The sequence below is a fragment of the Meleagris gallopavo genome, chromosome 10 (assembly GCF_905368555.1).
Source record: "Meleagris gallopavo chromosome 10, MGAL_WU_HG_1.1, whole genome shotgun sequence".
In the NCBI taxonomy this organism is placed as follows: Eukaryota; Metazoa; Chordata; class Aves; order Galliformes; family Phasianidae; genus Meleagris; species Meleagris gallopavo.
This window is the reverse complement of record NC_139413.1, coordinates 17,492,099-17,512,159: the sequence shown is the minus strand read 5'-3', so window position 1 is coordinate 17,512,159 and position 20,061 is coordinate 17,492,099. Positions and strand designations below refer to the sequence as shown.

The 20,061-nt window shown below is 33.8% G+C and overlaps 1 long non-coding RNA gene across 1 annotated transcript; it reads right to left on the bottom strand.

The window, feature by feature from the left end:
- Positions 1–7,838: 7,838 nt before the first annotated feature.
- Positions 7,839–19,677, bottom strand: LOC104912406 (uncharacterized). Its single transcript, XR_004160800.2, has 3 exons — positions 19,547–19,677; positions 18,191–18,334; positions 7,839–8,015 (listed from the first exon to the last, which is right to left on the bottom strand). It is a non-coding gene; the product is annotated as an uncharacterized LOC104912406 (long non-coding RNA).
- Positions 19,678–20,061: the final 384 nt, after the last annotated feature.

Below are 20,061 nucleotides of genomic sequence, written 5' to 3'. Positions count from 1 at the left end.
GGAAACCAAAAATATTTAGTTTCAGGAACCATTACCAAATTGTTTGGGAAATACATGCACCAGGTTGGCCAAAGGAAGGCAGTGAAACTAAAACAGGGTTAGTGGGAAGGACAGGAAAAAAGAAAATGAACTTACATAAACTGCAAGTATGAAAGCTGAACATTTGCAATTCTTGGAACAGAAAAAACATTCAAGATTAGTGAATGAAGGAAATACTGCAAACATAATGTAAATCATTTAATACAGCATTTTGTGAAATCCTGCACTGAAAATTAATCTAAATTATCTTGGTTGAAAGATTTACATGAATTTTAAATGAACTAAAGAACTAAGCAAAAAGCTGTAAGGAAAGAAAGATGATGGATTGGAAGAAGTGCTCAGTTTGGAGCTGCAAAAATAAGTGATGTTTCCAGTCTTAATTAACTTCTTCCTTAATGGTCTGGAAGGAGAAATACGCAGTATATAAATGAGTTTTCAATATGATACTAAATGGCATTAAAATGCAAACACCAGTATGAATAAAGAAAATAAGAAAGTAGGTCGTGAGACATTATACATCATACAAAAGAGGTCTACAGTAAAAAAAACTCGGAGAAAGTATAAGCCACAATATATTTAGCAGACAAAACATGATTGAAATGGTGATTAAAAAGTAAAACAGAGAAGCCCTAGAAAGCATGTGCGGCGAAGCACATACATCTGTATGGGAATGCAAACAAAGGATGCGAACAATGGTTCTCTCCAGTACAAATTGCAACTACTATGGACTGACATTCTCCTAAGAGGTAACAGTTTCCAGATGATTTTCAAAGATCTTTGTTATTGTTGTTCCAGGTTATATATTTGCAGACTTTGAGTTAAGCAAAGGCAATCTGTCTGGCCAAAGGATCACTGACTACCAAAACATCTTCAGTGTTTTGCACTTTGTTTAGCTCTTTCGCACCTTAACCTCTACAATTATGTTTTCCTCTTTTCATTCTACTATGGATTCTATTTATCCTTTTCTCCTTAAGTAACTTCTGATCCAGTCCTTCTTATGCTTTGCTCATACTTACTACATTTTTTATAAAGCTTCTTAGTAAACAGTACTTTCACTGTCCTTTCATTTTCCAGATCCATCACCCTGAACCTCTGAGTCCTTCTCGTTCTTCCTTCCTGAGAACAATACTCTCCTACACCTTGAAAGGAATTTACTCTTTAAATATGATTCTGACATGAATTCTTTGAAATTCAGGATGATCCAGTCAGCCACAATATTTGCAAGTAGAACAATCATCTTATTTAAGATGATTAAAATGATTTAAAATGATTAAAATGAAAATATTTTAGGGCAAAGAGAAGAAAGTAGTTCTCATTTGGATGGAAAGAAAACATATCTGAACTGCAGCTGAGGTAAAGTGTGCAAAACTGAATTTTCTAAGCTGGAAATTCTCAGTAGAGGAACAAAACAGGAAAATGAAAACCTGCCACCAAGGCAGATTTGGATCTGCCAGTTATTCATGGATGTCAGAATTAACAGGGAGATCCTTCTGGAAAAAAACAAAAACTGCCTGTCAAGTGCAATTGTTAGGCCTGGGAGATTGTCCTTACTTTTCACATGTAACATGACTCTACTTTCCTAACTGCTTTTCAGTTGTATTGTGATTAGCTGCTACTATAAATTACAAGTCTGTGTTCTGAGGTACAATAGCTAAACTCAAAAATTACATGGACCTGTATAGTAGCTTCACGATAATGCTTTCTAGACTTAGACAGACAATATCTGTAACATTTTCAACAGAAATGAATAACATACTGATTACATTGTTAAATTTCATATTAATAAAACTTAAGCTCAGCCTGAATCTCAAGATCAGTGAAAGGAAGTTACTGTGCTACCTGTTCTTAAGTGCTCGTTTTCTAGACACTTTGTTTTTTAATAATAGCTTTAAATGTGATTATCGGCAATGACATTTTTAATACATTTCAAATGATTTGACAGAACAAGTTAAAGGCTTTTAATTAATGGCTGTCATTATCTTGGGAAATGGGAAAACTCACAAAAATTGCTAATTGCATTTTATCTATTAAGTTTTCTATCTTCATTTCTTTTTTGAATGTTTTACTTTGTTTGATCAATTCCCACTTTATGGAAGTCCTTTCTAATTTCTCAGATAAAAGAAAGCAGATAGTCCTACCTGTACATATCTTGTTCTTTATTTGTATTTTATGTTATATCACATCTTCCTAAAATGGAAGTTTTGCAATTGATCTTCTGTGATTTATCACAGAATAGCTTTTGGTATTCCAAGCTTAAAGTGCTGTGAAGTATCTCATTTAATAGCCTATGGCCACCTACCTCAAAATATACCTGAGGCATGTATTAATAGACCAATAAAACACGGACTGCCATATCTTAAGGTCATATTCCCATTCCATGTGAAGAAGCTCACTCCCAAAATTTGCCACAGGCAATCTGGTATCTCATTTCTACATTTTAATCTCTGATAGATTTTATCCACTTTCTGACAAATCATGAATGCTGGTATTGTAAAGTTTTTTATTTTTACTTTTTTCACGTTCATTAATGCTTTAGAAATATAGAATCAGCTGTTTGGTTTTCCAATGTCTTCTAATCCTACTAATTTAAACATGATCCACTGATATAAAAAAAAAATCACATGCTTCTCAATGTTAAATGGAAATGGAAGAAATTCACTTCTGTTTTTCCTTTAGAATTTTGAAAACATTCTAATCTACTTACAATTCAGGATGTTTTGTACCTCATGAGTTTTAATGCAGAATTAAAGAAATATTTATTTGCAAATTACAAGTCTACCCATGACACTGACATACTTTTAGCAATAGAAATAATGCAAACACCTATGATGATGGTCCTTCTTAAAGGTCACAATTTTGGACCCTGCAGTAATCCACAATATCACAGAACTTCCTCATCTAGAGGTCATGCTAAAGCAAACCTGAATAAATATTAGTGGAATGCCCCCAAACATACCCTGTAATACCACACAAAAGAACACAATCTCATTTTTTCCTCTTACATTATTCTAGACTGTGAGTCAAACAGCTCCAGATGAAGAAACAATCTCAAGAAATCCATTCTGATCTTAACCTATCAACATTTAAAAAAAAAAAACGAGCAATATTTACAAACATACGTATTTCACCAATGCCCTTAACCATAGACCTTCTGATTAATATTACCTAAAGAGCAGCTAAAAGCTCAGGTGTTGTTGGTTTAGTAATCAACAGAATGGGATGCAGAACTGATGCTGAGTTGCAGGGTTTGGTACCTAAATTGGTCCCTGCCAAGTGGCACAGATGAACCAGCAAGCCACCAGCAAGGTCTCCTCACACTTTAGGAAGCAGACAGCTTTGGGGAAGTACTGTGGGGTATGGGTGTGAGATGCTCTTCGCAAGTATGTCATCTGCCTCCTCTGCAGCAACGATCAAAACTAATATACCAACCCTGGAGTCAAACTGTGAGAAATTCCCATCACTATCAAATGTAAAGGGTAATCACATTTTAAGCTCCAAACTCACAGAAAGCCAAGTATTTCCTCATTTTAGTCTTCAGGTTTTTCACATAGCAATGAAAACTGTTTTCCATAGAATGGCAGGTTTTCCATCCTGGGAATTGGTCTGCTTACATCTGCATTGGCATGTGGGTATATAATATAAATGTGAAATATTTGACAGAAAATAAAACTATAAAAATTGCTAGTAATTATCACTATGAACTCCAGTCTAACACTCCTTATTCACATAAGCCTGACATCGCTATTGTGGCTGTTTTTCTTTCAATGAAGAACTGAGAATAAACTTATCTATGGGCAAGTTCCTTGAGAGGTAAGGTGGCACTTTTTCTTATACAAAGAATTGCAGATATTTATGTTAACACTGAAGGAGTATTAAATAGCATATTAGTGTCAGATCAAAATAACCACAAGTCTTGCCAAGTGCATTCTCAGCTCTAGTCAAGTTATTGTCAAGTTTCCTGACCAAAACACCCCAGTGTTATGCAAAGTGAGACAAGAGCTGGCTGAGACATATGCTTACTGTACTTCTTGTCAGTTCCTGAATAAAATGCTGCAGGATATGCAAACATCAGGTGTTAGTTCAAAGTATCAAACTGAGCTTTAAGTCATGAATATCTTGCTATCTCATTAGGCAGTGTATTTGCTCACACAACATTTATTAAAGAAATCCATAAATCTAGTAATAAATGATACTTGGCTGAGAGTCCCTTCCATGCCCAAGTTATTTTTCAAGCACAGTTTACAAAAAAGTCTGTTCTGAAATAGTGTGTTGGTCTTGTAAATATTTATTCAGCAAATATTCCCAGGATGGTAAATGTAAAGATTACCAAAAGGTCTATGGCACAAAGGATCATATGATTTAAAGGTAACCAGTGATTTATGGCATTGTTACCTCCCATCACTGAGGAAATGAGGCTTGAGACTGACTAATGTTTTTATTTATGTTTCTTGCTGGAAGCATTTATAACTTTCTCCCGGGATTTTTCTGAACTATACTGTATGATATTCCCAAACTCTTTTTACACTCTTTTTTGATTTTAATTATAATTGAATACAAGTAAAATCTTGGGAATACTTCTAATTTGCTTAACTCCTTCCTGCTACGTCTTGTTAAAATTATTCCTAATTCATTCTTGAGAGGAATCAGCCTACTTGCCATCTAAGGAACCTCAAGGAGAATGACTCTTTGCTTCATTCTTTTATAAAAATTGAGTATTGCAGGGATCAGCCAGTGTCCAGAAACTTTCTGAACAGGCAAAAGAAGTCACATGAGGTGGGAGAAAACATGAGGTTTCCTTTGTGGGGTTTACCTCAGGTCACTGTGAGGAAGGCACAGTGAGAAGGTTGCAGTCTCCCAGCCCCTGGCCAGCTGCCATTTATCTGATGGCTCTGGCACCGGGAGAATAGGGCTTGGGGCTGTCCCCAGAGCTCCTAAGTGCTCAGCAGCCATCTGCCAGCACAGCCCCAGAGGTGCCTCTGCTGATCACTGTCTCCTGGATACATGCCTTAGGGATTGCAAAAAGAAAATAAAAATGAGAGAGTTAAGGCATTCTATCTTCCCTTGAAAAGCAAGAGATCTAATCTGTATGAACTAACAAGTGAGTTTGCACTGGTACTGGTAGGTATACTAAATTGCCACACATGGTGATGTGGCATTCAAGTAATGAAAAATACGTACTTGAAACTGCTTTGCTACCCATGGGTAGTGTGACAATGAGTTGTTTCTTAATTTAAGGATTGCCTGAGTAAGGAATCAAAATATGTCTTTTGCAATGATTAGCAGCCTCAGAGAATGCTTCGACCAGGGACAAATGCTGATTTGTTTATGAGGTCAACCAAAAGACATACCAATGTTGCCTTCCTAGCAGAGGTTTCAGTTACATTCAGTCATTTGTTATCTTGTATTGATAAAGTTAATGCAGAGAATCAAAGCCCAGCTTATATCACCAGTAAATATTATGATCATATACATCTGCAGAACACACAAACTCTGTCATCACTTAACTAGAGCTTTTAGAAAACCCAAACACAGAACTTGATTTATGAAAGTAGTATGACATGTTTTTTTTCTATTGATGAAACACACAGCATAAGAGTTTAAAATTAATTATGCACAAAAGTATTTTAGCTGAGGTCATAGTTCATATCCAACTCTTTGATAGCTATCTTAGTTCATATATTTCAAAATATTTAATTAAGATGCAGAAATTATTGAAAACCTTCTATCAGATAGGGAAACTGAGGCTCCCAGTGAGTTAGAACTACTTTCTTTTTAATTAAGTCAAGTAGCAAAAAAAATCAGTTTCTCTGTCCCTGGCTCCTCCACCTTCACTGGAAATTGGAAGTTTGTCCAGAGCAGCTAAGAAGACTCCTAACACCTTACATCCCTCCAAAAACTTTCCCAAGTGATGTTAGCAATTAAAATAAAATCAAAATCCTGTCTAAATACCAGCCTGCAAGTACCTTTCTCAGTTTCCTCAGTATTTTTAGGTATTGACAAAGCGTTCCTTTTGTCTTTCAGTCATCTGCCCTTCCTCTTGGCACAGCACATTGTCTTTCTCCACCCATTCACACATTGAGGAAGGATTTCTGTCTCCTAGAAGTACTGCCTTACTGGCTTCCAGTGGAGTTCCAAGTGTATCTGACAGTCATACTGAAACTTTTTCTTTTTTAAATCATGCTTTGAATGTATTTGTTAGGTACAGGATTATTTCACTTTTTCAGTATCCTGTTCAGAACACAGGAATTGTAAAATATTTATCATAAGATGTGACCACGCACTTCAAGATGAACTTGAGTAGTGGTCATCTGTTTAATAACTAGTCGGGGAGATATATAAATAGCTCTAACAGACTTCACATACCTGATGCACTTACTAAAGTAGCAGTTTTAAAATTCTTTCAAAATTGTAAGCATACATAGACTCATGAAATTGTCAGAAAAGTACAGTAAATGTGGCATGATACTTTTACAGTTATGATAGATCTTTGATTAATGCATACTTCTGGAAGTAAACTTACCTGGAACCTAGATTGTCCTACAGAGAATCAATTTACGCTATTTATAAATAACCTCAGAAAACACACTGCAAACACACAGCAGCTTTACTTCTAGTTGCTTTAGGATAAACCTCAGTAAAATTACATCTGTGTCTATACCAGAATAAGAAAACAGAGTAGGGTCCTGAGCTTTTGCTGTTTACTAGAATTTTTTTCAGTAGAAAAAAACGTTAAGAATGATACACTTCTAGCTAAATAAAAGCCCACTGTAGTTTATTGTAAAACAAACTTCTTCCTGCTCATCAGAACTTACTATTTGAAGGTTCATACTCTCTACTGGAATTGAGAGCACTCAAACTTTTAAATCAGACTTTTTTGGAATGAAAATTGGATTTTGGCAGAATCATACTTTTTTTTTTTCCCCCCAAAGCCCTGCTTTAGACATATAAATGCCCAAAGATTTAACCTTCTTAATAGAATCCCTGAGTTTTCTTATTTTTTTGTCTTATTCTCCTTCAGCCTGCAGCTAGTTTTTCAGTGTCATTTATTGAGGATCATATTAATTTGTCAAAGCCAATTTTTTTTTTTTTTTCAGAAGCAGCTGTAGGATATGACCTCTCTCTTAAACTAAAAATTTATTTACATCAAAAAAATACACCATGATTTGTCAGAAATCAGGAGAATAGTAAATATTCCTTACAGGACATGAGAATATTGGTCTCATATTTCAGAATATACTTCAAAATACACTTCAAAATACAGATAAAAATGAACATTAGAAATAACTTTAATTTTCCATTAGTCCATCCCTACTGACTACATCTAAAAATACTACAAATACTACATCTACATCTTGTTAGAGACCAGTAAAATAAAGCCCTTAATAGTAGCCATTATTAAAAAAAATATATTTCCTTGTTCTGTCTCAGAGGATGAGTTACTGTGTGCGAAAAGGTCACTGAAGGAAAAGTTCACACTCCATTATACACAACCCATCCCACAACATACCAGTTCAAACCTCTTTGTAAAGATCTATGATGTGGTAATATGGCAACATCACTTATAGTAACTGCTTATTTTATAAAATAATGGACAGACCTTGGCACTATAAACATGGATTAAAATAACTTTGTTAAGAAGCTAAAAAGCTCTGTCAGAATAATGCAATAAAAAGTCACTTTCCAAGGTGATACACTATCCATTCATAATATTTAATGCAAATCAGGGCAACGAAAGTTGAAATTATAAAAGGATTTTTAAGGCATTTTTCTTAAAGCAGTAATCAATACCTACATGCTTCCATTCTTTTAAGAAGGTCAACGGACAGTCTTTGAATAAGTAAATCACTTGCTGTGGCGTTTAGACTTTTGTTGATGTTGCTGCTCCATGGAGATTTGAAGGACTGATTGGTAACCTTTTATCTAGTAACTTTACATCTTTTGCTTGCAGTAGAATTTTAAGTGCAATCAGGTTTTCTCTGTGTGGAAAAAAAGTTTGCACCACCTCAATTAATGAACCTCCTCTACTAGATAAATTGCTTCACTTTGTCTATACTCATCTTCTTCCTCTTGAGTATAGTTACAAATGAATACTGCATCTGAAGGGTACTACATTCTTTGGGGAGCTGACACCAGCAACTGGAATCATTCATAATTGATACAGAATGCGTATTCCCTACTCTTACTGGGTCTTTTTCTGCCACTTCTGGCCTAAGTGAGGCCGATATGAAAACATCTACCCTATTTACTCATTAGTTTTGTTCAGGTAAGAGCTACAATAACAAGTCCTATATAACAAAGCAGGAAAATGCTTCAAGGTAATGGGGCTGCTAATTAATTCTGAATACCAGTGAAAATTCTACTGAAGTTCTACCAAAGTTACACTAACACCAAGCAAGATTATCAAAATTAATACTCTTGCAATAGATATCAAGGAGTTAAGAATGATTAATCATTATTGTTAAATGTTATGAGAAAAAAAATGTAAAAAAAAAAAGCTGTAAAAAAAGCTGTGAAGATTTACCTGGTCTTTGCATCATACGCAACAAAATTTTGAGACTTGTCTGTATGCAAAATTTAAATTCCAGCTAGTTAGGCAAAATGCAAATTGATAGCATACACAATACTCAGCAGTAACTCACAATATGAACAAAAGATAACAATATAAGATTATTTCATTTTTGAATCAGAATAGGCTACTTCACATGAAGTCACTCTTACGGCTATATCTTGTGAGAAGTCATAATTTACTACTCAGCATGGGTAATATTTGCTGATGAAAATGTTTTCCTTCACAAGATCTTTCAAAGTCGTCAGCACTCAGTATGGGTCATGAAACCACAAACTTACATTGTTAGAATTCACTTTAACACAGTTTTGAAATTATTAAACTACTTCTCTTCCCACTTCATGGCTTTGAATATGTACCAATGGAACTTAAGATTTTTGTTTGAGAAGACGCTAGTGTGAAGAGAGAACATAAAGCAAGAAATCAAGACTGAACAAATCCAAGGTAACATAACTACTTAGATTTCCGCTGACATAAGTCTGAGCACCTACTTTTTTTCCCTACCATTCTATTCAACAGTCATTTTATTAACAATTATAGATATGAAAAATGTAAGCTTTAGATACTTGTTTTGTTCACTATCTGGGATTTTTTTTTTCCCTACTACAAAGCAGCTAGAATGAAAGGTATGGGAATAGTTGGCTAAAAATTTCACCCAGTTTAATTCTCTCTCAGTAAACACATATCACACTTCTTCAACAACTAAATTAATGCACCTCCTCTCATCCTATATTTAAAAATACATGTTTTTAAATGTATTCCTTCAATTGTGGTGAAATATAACTAAGAAAGTTATTAATCAGTGTTTTCTATCCAACTATTTCTTACAACTTATCCTTTTCCACTTTTTCTTTTACAGACAGAGAAACAAGTCACATTACAATCAAATTATGAAGCTCCCAGTCAAGTACTGGGTTTTCTTCAATCAAACTTGAATGCATTATCTCCTTATTGAATCTTATGCATCTACGGTTGATAAATTGTCCCTATGACTGTCTCAGAAATACATGAGAGTCAATTTTGGAAAAATTCTGGGCCATTGACTGCATATCATCAATCATCTGAGGTACAGAGTTGGGAGTAGATATTAAAAAAAACTGATATTTTACACTTTTTTTTTTTTGCACTACTGTTAGCAAAACAACTAATTTGCAAGCTAGAAAAGTGAAAGCCTGACATGAATGCTAACACTGATCCAAAAGAAATACTATGTCTCCAAGGCTAAACCATATATATAATTAATCATAAAAATATGGAAACATGGTATAAGAACTTGGAAATTTACAAGTTCCCCACTTAAACACAAAATTTACAAAAATGCTCCCTGGGAGAAAAAAAGGAAAAAGAAATTTTAAATTGGTGAGAGAAAGAATCATAAGAATCTTGGAAAGAGAGAAAGAATTGAATAAATTTCAAAGATGGAAGAAAAAAAAGGGGGGGGGGGGAAATGGCAGGAATAAAGAAAAGTAGAAAAAGTTCCTTGGGAAATGTGAGAAACATCATACTGAATTCCTTAAGTCCAAAGGTATTAATGACAAAATACACTGAAAGGATAGACAGAAGAGACTGAATTAAGAAACTTCAATACAGTTCGGGGTTAAAAAAAGAATTGCAAAAACTGGTCCACAAGAAATCAGAAGTCCTTCCTTTCCAGATAAAAATATATATGAAGAAAATAATTAGCTTGATTGACAAAAGCTCATTTTAACTACTGAGAATTGAACTACTGATGTGTTATTGTGATACTAAAAGCATGTTATTTTTTATTTATTTATTTTTTAAACTTGCTGCAGAAGTAGCATATAACATAAATTTGATTAAAAAACAAAATTAAGCCATGGTGTAAAAGTTCACCTAGCCATTTCAATCTGTCAGTGGAACTCATCAGGAGGTCTTGAAAAAGGCAGAAACTGCACTTTACCTCAGATCTACCACTTATTTATTTATTTATTTTTAACTGGGAGAAGGTTCTGGAAAGTATGTTCAGAACAGCAAGGAAACACTTGTCAGGAGAGTACTTTTCTAGAAGTCCCACAGGAGATTCTGTGGAGTTCAATGTCAGTAAGGCACTGCATAAAAAGTATTAAAAAAAAAACCCACAAAACCAACCATTCATCCAAGAAAAAGAAAAACAAAACCCACAGAAAGGAGTCATCTTGCAGAAATCTAAACTTCTCTCACCCAAATGAGTTCTGTTTTCTCCATCTTTCTTTTTTCATATTTGAAAATCTAGCCAAATATCACAAAAAGTTGATTAGGAACAACCAGCATACGTTTAATACAATATGACTTGTCATGAAGGTCATAAAGGATGTTCTGTCTCTAGTTATATAGCTTTACCTATGAAACTTTAAGGACAAATAGTTACACTTTGAATTAAAAATGCAATTTGTACAATAGGCACATGTAAGTGCCTCATTTTCAGTATGTTCCTTTCTACAAATTCATTAACAAGAATATTTGTGGAAAGTAATCACAGAAATAGTATGTACACAATTTAAACTAATTCCATTAAAATCAAAAGAATATTCATAGGAGATGTTTGTTATAGTCATCCAATTTTAACTATTACTTACTTTTGACATTTGTGGAAATCAGATAAGTATTAAAATTAAGAAGTAAAATATTGTTCTTCTATCAATATGAGATTGACATATTATCAAATTAAACGCTTTAGAAATAATGTAACATTTTAACTAGAAGTATCTTACTAAATTACATTGCAGGAAGCCATTGGCTCTCTTATTAATATGATAAAAGTATGAAAACTACTGTAATTTCAAGGACTTAAGAAGGGAGTTCCAATGTTTTAATTGCAATTAAAGCATGATATAAGTTCCATTTTGGAACTTCAAGATTCAAGTGATTTGAGTCAAAGTGCAAACGTTAATGAGTTGAAAAGTTTTTATTTTAGGTTATTAAGTCTGACTGACAAATCTAGCAAGGAAAACAACAACTGCTGAGAAAGACATATAAAAATCACACCATTTCATGTCCATAAGCCCAAAGATTCAGCAGTAATATCATGACTATCCAACTGAATGGGTGTTGTTTTTTTTTTTGCTACAGCTGCTCAGCCTACCTCTTAAGCCAACTTGATCTTTCGTTGTTCCATCAAGTCTGCTGACCAGTGCTTCATGGAAGCACTACAGTATTAGTCACTTCTGTAATTAGTGGCACTTAGTACTTAGATCATAGTTAAAGTTACAAATATTTCATGCTGAGAAAGGGTGAATACCCAGAGATTTCTGTTCACAAATAAAGTTCGGGATAGAATCATGAAGTTGTCTCCTTCCCACTCAAGCAGACAAATCATAGAGGAGAAGATATTTACCTTGGACCTTCAAAAGCTCACCAGAATTTCTTCCCAGAAGTCATTTCTCTGGAGCTAGGCCCTTAAAAAGGACTTCAGCTAAGTCCTTAAAAATACGCAGGAATCACATTAGCTCTCTTTTTATATTTTAAATTCAAGTAGATTTTACCTTACAAAATAAATGATCAAATTTCTCCACATCAAACTGCCCTAAATGATATCACACTCAGACTAAATATTGGTCAGTATGATTGATTATGCAAGCAGAAAACTGTAACTGTCTTACAAGCAACAATAAAGGAAAGCTACATCTGCCAAAAGAAAACAGTTCATCCTTTTATCATGCCACATCATACAAAGATTTTGCATTTTTGTCATAAAACCCACACAATCAAGGCTTTTTGTCTGCTTTTTCTGTTTTTGTGTGTTTTTTTTGTGTTTTTTTTTTTTTTTTTTTTTTTTTGCATCTCCAAACAATGAAATATAGAGAAAACATTTGCTAGAATTATATTTGTGGCAAAGCATTATTCAAAAGTTTCAGTGGCTGTTAAACAGAGTAAGCAAGTACTACTGTATCCTTATTCTCATTGATACTCCTATAAGTTGGTTCTTAACAATGGCCCATTAATGAGCATGGGTAGAAATCTAACTGGAAATGAACTTGAACTCCACCATCTGCATTGAGAACCTGACAGTCTTTAGAGGAAACAGTTCTTTGCACTCCTTTCCAGCTGCCTGACACTCACTGCTCCACAAGCAAACCAAGCTGCTATGTAGGTCACTGTGAAATATATATAATTGTATGCATCTGAGCTACCACACAAGTATTTGGAAATAGAGGTTCCTTCCTTTAAAACTTGTATAATCAGAAAATCTTCTTTAGAGTTGGGGGAAGGAGGAAAGGGAGATTAACTCTGACTCCCCACTGTTGTTTCCTACTGTGTGTCTCTCTTTCTGTTGTGCATACTGATGTATGTGTGTGCTGAAAGTTTCAAAACAGCAACAATAAACGAGGATACTTGTTGTCATCTGCTTTATTTGCTATGTTAGTAACATCTTTCCAGGCTTTTCATTTTCCTCTTTAAAAGGCTCTCAAACACATATCAGTGAATTTCTTTATGACTCTAACATACGTGTGTGTGTGTGTGGTGTTTTTTTGTTGTTTTTGTTTTGTTTTGTTTTTTTCCAACTGTAGTAGGTATTGAAGAATATGAATTGAATTTTGAAGGTTCCTGGCTCCCAAGCCAGCAGGAGATGAGGTTTAATTGCTTGGAAATACATTTTCACAGCTGATACTGGGAAACAGAAAAAGTCTGTATGTCAAGGGCCTCTAAGCTAATCATTTAGCCATAACATGCACCACTGCATACCTAGGGACAAAGTAACTGTTAACAGCTTGAAGCTGTTGAAAAAAAATATACCAATGAGAAGGTCTCCTCTATTTTTCTAATGCTATTCTTCATCCTGAATAAACTAATAGAAACGTCTTATTTTCAGTTCTGTCAATTTGAATGAAAACAATTGTGTGCTCACCTAGTTTTAGCATTGGAATTCATTAGATCTGAGACTGTTCATTAGGATAACAATTCTGAAGCTGTTCCGTTATTAATATGCTGCCTGTATAAACTCAGGGTCTGCCTGTTGTATCTGGTTACACTCTGGAGACTGAAGTTTGTTTCCAGCACAACAGATCAGATCAAGAACTGCAATAACAGTTAGCCATTAGTCACTAGATCTCAATTTGCCATAATAGAAAATAATTTCTTCCAAGTATTTTCTCCCTGGAAAGAGGGAAAAAGCATAGGGAACTGTCAAGCTTATGAAAATTAGACCATGAAAAATCTGGGTATGGCTTCTGACAAGATAACAGGCATAAAGCTCCAAAATTCCCTTTTAAGTTACTGTTTTAATATGGGGCTAGATCTTAATGTATCAATATTGCCTAGTATAGTAACAGTTAATTATTTTTTTTTTATTTCAAATCCTAGTGAAATAGAAAATTTATCTAATCTCACCAAGAATTGATCACATTGCTCCTAACTTGATACAGACGTATGAGAGAGACACTGATAAACTTCCCCTGTGCAATGTTGTACTTCCTGCCACCCTAATTATTCCTGAAGGACAGAGCAGAGACATGCTCAAACTGTTTCAATAACTATCTTTTAGCACCCACCAGCTTAGGAGACAGCAGCTCCCCTCTCATTAATGCTCGAGAGAAATACCAGAGAACAATTGGAGGCAGAGTAGTTGCAGTATGCTCAGGTACCTTCTGCAACTGCTGATTTGGACTCTGAAGTAGACAAGGGAGCAAATGACTGAGGTGTGCCCCCACAAAAAATTCCATAACAGCTCCCTGAAGCAAAAGGGATATTCTGCAATCTGAGCTGGGCTTGAGCCTTGCTGCTCTGAAAAAGGAGAAGTCAACTATGATGTTGTTGGCAGGACTTTACATCCTACTCTCCAGAAGTATTTTTTAACCTATAAATGCTGATAAAACACATTAGTATAAAATATGACTGAATTTTCTAATTCAGTCTGTTCAAAGAACAAGAAGGATATACATAAACATAACATATAGCTCACCTCCAGTTGCCAATTAAGAGTATTAACTTGGCATTGTCCCTTTGAATTCAGGAGGGGAAAAAAGATTTCTGCTATTTCATAAGGAATGAGCTATTTCCCACCTACTTCCCTATGAGCCGATCAATGACCTAGATAGAAAAAAGGACAGTTATATGGCGTAATTCATTTTTATTAGAATGAATGATAGCAGAAAGTAGACAGCATTTCAGATCAGATCCTTATTTTTTAACAGATAGTAGCAGTTGAAAGAGAGAATATAAAAGAAGCTTCAGAATGTAAAGAATTAATATAATGAATTGGTTTTACTTAAGAACAGTAATTGTAAATATAAACAGAGGAAGGATATTATGCCTATTGGCAGCCTAATAATCACTTGACAGTTAACTATAGAAAGGTCAAAGGTCTTGGATTTTTAATCTATAGGTTGATGATCCCTTGGGGACTGTATGGTGTGAAAAAGAATTTGGTATGCTTGATGCTATTAAAGGCATGATCAGTTTTTCAAAATCCATTAGCACTCACTTTTCCTTCAAATGAGCATTAAACTAGCTTTTGGTGTGATTATTTGAAGCAGATTTCTTATCATTGTTAGTAATCTTGTATAAGCATGTAACATTTCATTACTTCTATGAATAAAAGTGATTTTTCAGAAATTTGTAAAGTGCATGATATATTCTACAATTAGGTCTATTTAGAACATGAAACATTTTTCTGATAGGTTTCAAGTTAAACCAAAGATTTCATGGGGAACAAATATGCTTATTGAACACGCACCTTAATATATGGGGCACAGTATTACCTTTCCGCGTTCTCTTTTAAAAGGAAAGCAGAGATATATATCGTCTTATTGTATAGCTTTCACACCCAAAGTGTTTTTAACTTGTCTTTTCTCTGAATATTCTACAATATATTGCTTAACTCTAGATAGTTGTAAGGAAGAGAAAATTCAATTGTTTTGAACATTTGTTCACTGTAGTTTCAAAAGCACTTCTTATAGCGACCTTGAAAGTAAAGAAATTTGTAGACATTTTGGCTATACAAATTTAGTAAGTAATGTATAAAGAATGCTAATGTTACGCAGATGAAATATTTCAAGAACCGTATTTTTTCATTAAGTTATGCATCATCTTGTTTTTTAAAGATAAGAAGATGCAGTAATATATACATAGAATATTCTGAAAACTTGTGCTAGAGTTAAGGTCACTTAGGAGAATGTAATAAAAGTGAAATGAAAACAAATTTCACAGCAAATATTATATTTAAAGCATTTGCATAAATCTGATTTTAAGTATATTTTAAATATATTAAGCTATTATATGCAGCTTTCAATTTGAATGCTGTCTGTTTCAAAACATGCATCCTTACATGTTTTAATCCTATATGTCAACCTTTAAAAACATTTGAAAAAATAGAGAAATCTTTTGATCTTAGTCATATGTTTATTTTTAAAAAAGCTCAGAAAAAGAGCACTAATTAATGCTCCCCAAAATGTAATAAATCTTGACTTTATCTCCCCATGGATTACATCTGTATCTTTAGAAATGCCTCAGTCAGTGTGGTTCATTTGATGGGCAAATGCATGTCTCGCAATACTTGATGAGAAACTTGTGAACATACTTTGGCCATGTCTACTTTGAAATGTCAGATGGATTTCTCTTGGGTATCTTTCCTTTTGTTGTGCATCAGAGCAAAATAATATTTTATTGTTGGTCATAATTAATAATTCATTAAAATGCACCAAATGAACACACAAAAAAAGAATGTGGATATAAATCTTATTAGGTCCCTGGATAAAGTCACACTATGCTTTTGCATTTTGAATTTCCAGGAATACATTATATTGTCCAATATTGGAACAAGCTGAGAAATGTAATATAAAAATTTGATAAATTGCTTTCTGCCTGTAAATGAGAAAACAGAGTTGTGAAATGAAGCATTCTGGCAAAGTAGAATTTGAGCTTAGAGTGTAAACACTTGAGTTAATGGCTAGGGTATCTCTGAGTCTCAGAAGCTGCGGTACATAGGGAGGGTGAAAGTGAGGTTATGGAAGCTCTTCAATATTTTACTTTGAACATACTTACAGACCTTAATTAGACAGATTACCTGTTCTGCATGGTGCAGTGTGCTGAACAGTTTTAAACTAGCTTGTCCTCAAGGCAAATGGAAGGCAAATCAAAAAGAATTACACTCTACACAAATAACAATGAATGTTCTATTAATGAGTATGGCAAAAAAACAAATTTTCCAGCCCATACGCTATTTAGTTTTTAACTTTATCATGTTCAAAAGCATTTGTGAAATACCTACTGACCATTTGAATTTATGTACCTAACCAGTCCACCTCTTCACTATTTCAATCCTTATGAAACTGTAAAGATATTTAATGTAATTACTTGATTTTTGAAATTTGTTTCTTTGTATTTAAGAAAATGTGACAATGGAAATTTTTTAGACAAAAAAATAATAAATGCTTTCCTTATTTCAGTTCTACCTGATAAATAAACAGATTATTATTAATTTTTAATCTTGGTTCAGTTCCTAACCTACATTAAGAAAAGTAGTTAAATAATGAGGATGTTTACTAATGACTCCAGGATGCCAGTATTAACGTGCTGTATACATGCTAAGTTCCTGAATCTATTTAATCGGTTTATTCAGCCAGCCACCTATGGGGAAGGTCACCATGTCAAACAATTCTGAATGGCATTTTGTATGAACTGGGAACAGGACTTTTTAAAGGCCAGAGGTTTAGGAACATAAACCAGATGTGCTCATTTGAAATAGTCTTAAAAAAGTCAAACACTTAGATCTTTTTTAAATCTCACTGTCAAACACACTCTATAGACCTAAGGATTTTACTGTTCTATCATGAATTTCACTGATTCTTAAATGAAATATGCCTTCTGATCTTTGCCATAAATGTATCATTTCTCCATTTATATTCTAGTATTGCATCTAAGAAATCTATGAATTTAATCAGATCAATTTTTTAAAGACACCGATTTTTAAGATCTTTGTTTTTCTATTTTTAATGTCCAGAATTATTGTAAGTAGTTAATCTTTACATTTGTTTGCAAAACAGCTATATTTCCCTCCAATAATTTGCACAGCATAAATCTAGGTTACACTGTGATTAGTGTGAAAATGTTCACTTTTGTTTTGCTTTATTTTTTTCTCCAGTTATACACATCTAATAATTGATTTCTGGTCCATTGGGGTTACATAAAATATAATTTACTAATTAATATAATTTAACTCCATTGGTCAGCCTGCTAAAGTATAGTGCCAAAATGTCCATGCTGACTGCTAGAATATTATTCACTAGAATGATCACATCTCTGAATAGAAATTTTTAAGAGCTCTAGAGAAGAAAAGTATCAAAGTACAAGTTAGCTAACTTGCAAAACTGCTGTGGGGAGGAGGACTACAAACTCTTTCCAATTTCCACCCACAGCAGTGAATATTAAACTGATTTCTATTTATTCTTCTTGAATGGACAGCAGAATGCTCAGAAGATGTTCTGATTAGTGGAGTTAGAGCAGCACTTCTCCTTCCAGTCCAAGTGCTGCTCTTCTTTCCAGAACCTCTCAGAGGAGCAAAGCTCAACAACAACAACAAAAAAGGAAAACAGATACTTGATATAGCAATCAAAAGTTACAACAGAACAGAGAAAATGAAACACCTACCTTTGATAGCATATAGCAAGGAATGTATGAGTGACTGCTACTAAATGTCTGCAGATCTGCTTTCACTGGTATGGATTATGCAGCTATGGACAGTTTTCTCATTTCAGCCATTTCATGTCCTGGAAGGTGGTAGGAACCCTGGAGCTGTAAGGAATGAAAAGAAAAATCCACTAGTTAGAGTTTTGTATTCTGTATGGGTTATGCTACTCTCTGTATCTCATCAGTACAAGAACAACCTCAGATAGCGGACTGCTACAAACACAAAACAAAAACCAAACCAAAACAGCCAAATAGCCAACCAACACCAGACAAACAAAAACATAATTGAGAAAACTTTTGCTTATGTTATATTCAGCTAGTTAGCCTGTTGTACGTTTGAATTTATTCATTATGAATTGCAGACAGTTTTCCATTTCTAGGTCAGAAGCATTATTCACCCTCCATTGTACATCTCATTTTTTTAAAAAATATTTGAATGAGATTCTGGACTGTAGCTATTTAAACATGCACATACAAGCCCTAAATATTAGTATTCTATTAGCAAATACTTTCCTACAAAATATTACCATAAAAATATCTGTATGTTGTATATTTGTAGGGATTTTGCTTTTTTTTTTTTTTTTAATCTTTTGAAAACTAAAATAGTGCTTTGGAATTATTTTTTCTTTCTGATAATCGACCTGAGTAGAAAAATATCAAACATAGGCCATTTTCTAGATTTTCTTACTGTTTGTCCTGATATGAGAATGACAACATATGTAGTACTTCATAGCCTGAGAGTTTTTTTCTTGTTTGTCCAGATAAAAGACAAACTTCAAACAAATTCACTTACTGAGTTTGTATATTTGAGATTTAATAAAAGTCCAAAAATATTATATATAACCCAACACTTATAATCTTACTATGTAATTTAATTTTATCTAAATTTCAATTTTGAAGAAACTGTAAGAACTACAAAGAAAACTTTCCCTGTTGAAATCTCCACTTCAGTGTTTCCTACTTTTCCCAGGTGAACACTACAGTAATCTTTATTTCAATCTAATTAAAGTATCAGTATGAAAATTCATCACCATTTACGAGAATGTGCACATGATACTTACTGATTAATGGAATTAGTGAGAAAATGAAAATAAATGTTAAGTTAGCATACCCATCTTTAATTTAATAGTCATTATTTGCCTTTGTTTTCAAAAGTCTATCTGAATTTTCAATAAAGACATAAAATAATTGACTGTTGTTCTGCAAAAGGAAGGTTCAAGCACAAAGTTTAAAAAGGCATTTGATGGAACATCTCCATTACAAAGATATCAAAGGAGAGCACTTAATTTGCACAGTGGTTCAGTGGTTAAATGTTACCTGATAATGTGGAAATTCATAAGCCAAAAAAATGAAGAAAAATGATAAAGTAGATGGTACACTAGATGAGAAGCTGGATTCCGAAGACCCATCTCAGCTTACATGCTCTTATGTGAGGAGCCCTCTGGAACTGGAAAAAAAAGAAAGCTCACGTTTGCTTCTATTTACTGACAACATCACATTAACAGCAATGATAAAATCTGTTGTTTCATATTCTCTTATCCACAAAACCTAATAGTCTCTTTTTATTTGATAAAGTGGCATCAAATGAAGCACCTTCATGATCTTCAGTATCAGTTCTGAATCTATGTTTCCCTTTTCATTTTCATTCTTGGATTAAAAAAATTGACCTTACTGGTACAAACATGGAATAATTTCAACGAAGATCAGAAATGCCCAGAATAACATCCTTTCTAATTCTTATTTTTGCTGGTGCTAGTTGTTCAAAGGATTCTACCAGTAAAGTGTTGGCTTCAGCAGGTGGAATTATTGATCTGAATAAGTGGCAAAACTCT